This window comes from Pan troglodytes, chromosome 7 (assembly GCF_028858775.2).
Source record: "Pan troglodytes isolate AG18354 chromosome 7, NHGRI_mPanTro3-v2.0_pri, whole genome shotgun sequence".
NCBI classification, from domain to species: domain Eukaryota; kingdom Metazoa; phylum Chordata; class Mammalia; order Primates; family Hominidae; genus Pan; species Pan troglodytes.
The window spans coordinates 102,873,348-102,879,347 of NC_072405.2; the positions used below are offsets into that span (position 1 = coordinate 102,873,348).

The following is a 6,000-nucleotide window of genomic DNA, read 5'->3' on the forward strand; positions in this document are numbered from 1 at the left end:
TCATAATTCATGCTCAAACCAAAGAATATGGGAATTGTTCTGTATTCTGCTCTTTCCTTACCCCCATGTAATCCACCAGTAAATGCTACCAACTCTGCCTTCAAAACACATCCCCCCTCTCAAACACTTGTTTACTATCACTATTAAAATTTTAGTCAAGTCTCTCATATCAGCAATCTCTTCCCTAGACTATCATCACAGATTCCTCCCCAATGTACCTGCCTCTTCTTTTGCTCCTGTAATCAATTCTCAAGGCAGAGTGATCTTTTAAAAATGGAAATTAGGTCTTATCTTACACTCCTCTTGAAAACTTTCCAGTTGTTTTACTTCATAAATAGAGGAACATTCTACCTTATTTCAATGCCAGTACCTTAATTCATTACAGTGGCCTGTACAAACTTACCTCATCTAGCCTCTACCTACCTTTTGGATATTGCCTCCTTCTGCTTTTCCTGTGGCTTACCATATTCAAGCCCACTGACCCTCTCTCATTACTGAATTAAGCCAGGTTCATTTCTGTTTTAAGACCAATGCACTAGATGTTCTCTATACCTAAAATATTATTTTCCCAATATTTTGGGAAATATTGCAGCTGTCTACTTTTTGTCATTCAAACGTCTGTTTGAATGTCATCTCCTCAGAAGGGCCACTCTAACACTCTGCCTAAATTTTCCCCCAGTCACTCTCTCACATTACCTTATTTTGATTCTCTATAATATATATTCATTTATTTGGTCACTGTTTATCCATCAACAATAGGATGTAAGCTTCATCAGGGCAGGGTCCTTGTCTCTCTTGCTAACTGCCATAAATCTAGCATTAGATTGAGTGTGGCCTTTAACAGGAATAAAATAAGTTTGTTGAATAAATAAAGGAATGAAAATGGGGGAAAAAGAGAAACTAAGTCAGAACACATAAAAAGGGAAGTAGAAACAAAATGAGTAGAGACAGAGCTGATGCTTCTTTCAGAATCCAAGCCCATAAATGTGGGGTCTCTTCTGGGCTTTTCCTCTGCATGGGAAGAGTTGGATTTGAAAGGGACAAAGTCACTGAATACAATCAATTGTCCATGAGACTGCCTTTTCAAACCCTTCCCCTCTTGACATTTCTGCCTCCATTCATGGGACCTTTTCTCTCAGTTCTCTATGCTTTCTGAGCTGGACCACCTTGTTCTGATCCTGACTATTCCCAGTCCATCCAGTGCACTGGTGCCAAATTAATCTTACTAAAAACAGTATGCATGATGTCACCTTCCAGCTCAAAACACTCTTCAAGTGGTTCTCATTATCTAAGGGTAAAGGTCAAACGTTTTAGTTTAGCACACAAGACCATGGGAGTTCACCCAGACAACCCTCCCAGCCTTATCTCCCCTGGCTCCTCAACAGGAACCCAGTCCTAGTGAAGCTGGGAACTCCTTAGCCCCTTGAACGCATGTTGTCCACTCCCCGTCTTGCCCATGGAACTTAGTGTGATGAAAATCTTCTCCTCTTCTATTCAGCCTTTAACCAGCAATCATGGTCCAGACAGAATCCCAAAGGAACTTTTTTAAAAATCCTAAAATGCTTGTTATTCTTTATTGTAGCTTTGGCCATTATCACACATTACTTCTAAATGATCATTATTTTCTCTTTTACTTAAGTCTTGTTTCCTTGAAGGCTGGAAATATATTTTTCTATTTTTTTTCTCACTCCTCTCAACTCAAACCTAGAAAATATATTTTTCTTTACTTTCTCCCCTTTCTCGGACTCAAACTTTGACATGTTACTGAAAACCTTACAGAGACTGTATTTACTAACCTGGAAGGAGGGATGATAATGGTAGGTTTGCAGATTTGCTACAAGAATTAAATGATATAATGCATGTAATAAGTTTAGCACAGTGCCTGGCATCTATTGCAATGAAGTAGGTTAAGAAATTGACTGATAAATTAATCAAATAATCTATTTAGAAACTGTAAAACACCGCTGGTTATGATATGGATTTATTTATACTGCAAGTACAACTCCCCAAAACATACATATAGTAAACACAAGTTAATCTTTTTTAAAAGGATGTGACTTCTGATTTCCAGTATCATCACTATAACCTGTAATCTGACCCAGTAATTCTTAACCTCTTGTAAAACTGAAACCCCATTAAAAATCTTATTAAAGCCCTTGGATCTCTCCCTAGAAAAACACACATACATAAAAAAGATGTATATATAACTCCGGAGAGCTTCATTGGCCCTTCTAGCCTATGCATGAATTTCTGGCAATCTATTCAAACTTTATCAAGCCATAAAGCCCAATGTTCAGAAACCCAGTGTCAAGACTGTTCACTTTGTCCATTCCTGGCTCTTTGACAACACTACATTGATTACCAAACACCGATCTGCAGCAGAAGGCATGAACTCACTTTTTAAAACAAAGGCAAATTAAATGAAGTAAAAGAAAACCAAAAACCAAAATAATGAAGAAATAAGTTTTTTTTAACACTTTTGCAACAAGTGCACTAGGCTGCTTTCACATTAGATTTCAAAAACATGGACCACTAATTTTTGGCTATTTCTTCTCTACAAATGAGATAGAAATTACAATATCAAAAGAAATCTCAAGTTCACCTTCAAATTTGGGGTTATAGTTTTCAGAAAAAAAAGAAAGAGACAGAAAGATCTTTCTCTTTCTCTTTCTCTTTTTCTTTTTCTTTTCCTTCCTGCTTTAAAGTTATTGAATACATGCTTGGTGCCATACAGTTTGCTAGAAATTGGGCAGATAGTAATGAGCAACACAGTTTCTGCCCTAAAAAATCTTACAGTCTCTTGAAAAATACAACATTACTAATTATTTATATGAATGAATAAGTGGTAACAATATAATATGTACCAACAAGGACAACTGTTGTATGTTATAAGAGTATGCAACTGGAAAAGAAAAGCTCCTCTAGGGATCAGAGGAAGTCTCTTGGAGAAAGACACATTTTAACTGAGATCTGAAGATTGGGTAGGAGTCAACCAGATGAAGTGCGTGGAATGAGGGGATTGGGATGGTGTCATAGGAGAGTCACCAAGGTAGGAAAGAACATCCTAGGAACTCAAAGAACACCAGTGCTGTTGGAAGGTGGAAGAATTATGGAAAGCCTTGTAAGTTATATATTTGTTAGGAATACCTCTGATTTCAAGTCATAGATAAGTAACATGGCTTTAAAATGTGGGTTGAAATTTTCTTATATAACAGAAATTTTAGAGATAAGTAATTACCCACATTGCTTCAGCTATCCATTGATATCACCAGTGACCCAGATTTCTTCTGCTCTTCCTCCTGTCATGATGAGTGCATTTTCTTTCATTCTCATGCTTGCCATTTCATGGCCATAAGATGGCTGCTGAAGCTCCAGGCATCACCACCATATTCAAGGCAGGGAAAAATGAAGGAAAAGTGGCAGCACCAGCTACATCTCTCAGGCTGTCATGGAGAAAACTGAATGAAGAGGCAAGAGATGATATGTGGTGATAGAAAGATATTAACCGTGGAAAAATGCCCGAGACACGAAAGGAGATGATGGTAGTAGAGAGGGTGAGAAGAGGGATTCAGGAAACAGAAGGTTTAGGATGACTAACTATTCATAGGATTGTTATGTATAGCAAATGCAGTCATGTGTATGAGTGCACTTTAAAACTATAGAGTTTTATATGAAATTCGTGCATTTTAAGGTCAAAATTTGACTAGCTTGCTATTAAGATACATGTTGTCCTCGAATTTAAAACTCCTCTTTTATTAGAACTCTTGAAAGATATAAAATTCAGTTGATTCATTTGGTAAAATAAAACTACATTCTGATCCTTTTTCCTTAAAAACATCAAAACTTCACTTCTATTTAGTGATGTAGAAAAGACAAAAAATATCCCCAAGTCAACTGTATTTGCTCCCTCCAGCTTAATAAAATAATTGTGCTTTTGTGCTCTTACCAAGGAAAACCCAACTGCAGCAGATAAAGGGTAGCCTTAAAGACATGAGGAAAAGCTCCAGTCTCCCTTCAGTCAGGTGAATCCTTCTACAGAAAAAAAGGTGGAGATGGAGGGTGTTGCACTAAACCCACATCCTAACATAAATCCATAAAAAAATTAGAATTTCTCATTTTTCTATAACCGCTACTATTAGGATTCATTCCTGGGCTGAGACATTTTTTTTTTATTTCAACTCTCACATTAATAGTCCAATAATAAACCCTTGATTAAAGAAAAAGGATTACAGTGAAAGGGTTGAAATAAGCTTAATTGTAGAGGTGTGATTAATGCCACAGTGATAGACTCCCAGGTAATGATTTTTAAAATTTTATAGGAAATGTTTAACAAGATGATTGCCTGACTATAAAATTCTCTGTACAAGAAAATAGTCCTTGAAAGCAGCATTGGGCCCTGTTGCACTAATACATTTATGAATGGCAACATTTCTTTTATAGTTTTGATGAATGCTAAAGTAGAAACTTTATTATAATGATTTTGGACCCAGAACTGTGAAAATAGAGCGCAGAATATGAACATTTTACCAGATCAATCAATTTTCATTTAAAATTCTACTCATTGTGTATGGTATCAAACTATGAAAATGTAACATTTCAAACTAGTGATTTCTATCCTACCAAAATTGCAGTACTTATTTGGGTTTTGAAGTAGATAGGATCAGTGTTAGAGACAGCATGGTGTAGCAAAAAAGAAAAAAAAAGAAAAGAAAAGAAAAGAAAATAGATTGAAATACCTGTGCTGTAGTTTCTTCTTTTATTTCATCATTCAATCTGCGAGCGTTTACACAAGGCCTAATAATTGTAAGACAATGAAATAGAAAGACCCCAGATGTTTCTAGGTATTCTTCTTAAGAAATGCTCAGGCTCCACAGGGTAGGAACACAGAGGCAGACACATAATTGAAACGTCATAAATGGTATGACCTTGTGTTCATTTGTAATGAAAACATATAAGTTTATGGGAACATAGAGGAGAGAAATTCGTCTCAGGAGGGTGTGGATTAAAAAGGGGCTTAGGGGCCGGGCGTGGTGGCTCATGCCTGTAATCCCAGTACTTTGGGAGGCCGAGGCAGGCGGATCTTGAGGCCAGAAGTTCGAGACCAGCCTGACCAACACAGTGAAACCCCGTATCTAGTAAAAATACAAAAATTAGCTGGCGTGGTGGCGCATGCCTGTAGTCCCAGCTACTCGGGAGGCTGAGACAGGGGAATCGCTTGAACCTGGAAGACGGCAGTTGCAGTGAGCCAAGATCGTGCCACTGCACTCCAGCCTGGCAACATAGCGAGACTCCATCTCAAAAAGAAAAAAAAAAAAAAACGGGGGGCACTAGGGAAAGCTTCCAATAAGCATCAGCACATGAATTAAGACTCGAAGTCTTCTCTTACACCAGGGAATTGAGCCAGATCAAGGGGGAAAAACATTAGGGAACGGTGCCCCTTTTAAGGAGATCAAGCAATTGGTATTTTCAGAGTTCAACAAGTGGCAAGACATGAAACAAGACAACGTTGATCAACTTTGGCTAACTTTAGGAGAAAAAAAATGCTGGAAGGGTACAGGATGGCTCATAGAGAGTCTTACAGCCCTCATTAAGGAGCTTGGACTTAATCCCGAAGACAACAATGAACCATCTGGAAGATGCTATGCTCATATTTATATTTGAAATCATTTATGTGGATTACTCTACAAAGGGTGGATTTAAAGGAGACCATTAGGAGTCTCCTGGCAATGGGCTGAGGGAAAGAGGTTGGAGAAGAGCTAGGGAATGTTGGGACATTAAATTTGCAAAAATAGAACGGAATCAAGGATACAGGTTAGAGGACACACCAAGACTGCCCCCAAGAATAAGGAAAACAAAGCTGGTGTGATGGGGAAGGTGATGAGGGCTCAGACATGTGGAGTTTTAGGCACCTATGGATTTCCAGGTAGAAATGACAGAAGAAAACTGCATACACGAGCCAGCAACTCAGGGAGGATTCTGGCTGAAGAGAGTCACTAGAAG

The 6,000-nt window shown here is 38.0% G+C and overlaps 1 long non-coding RNA gene across 2 annotated transcripts in view; it reads right to left on the reverse strand.

Moving 5' to 3' along the window:
- Window positions 1-4,863, reverse strand: part of LOC107976512 (uncharacterized) — a 152,710-nt gene extending 147,847 nt beyond the window's left edge. For both annotated transcript variants that reach the window (XR_010159381.1, XR_001720558.4), the window contains exons 1-2: window positions 4,737-4,863; window positions 3,243-3,458 (exon numbers count right to left, since the gene is read on the reverse strand). This is a non-coding gene — a long non-coding RNA (uncharacterized LOC107976512). The remainder of the gene's footprint in view (window positions 1-3,242; window positions 3,459-4,736) is intronic.
- Window positions 4,864-6,000: the final 1,137 nt, after the last annotated feature.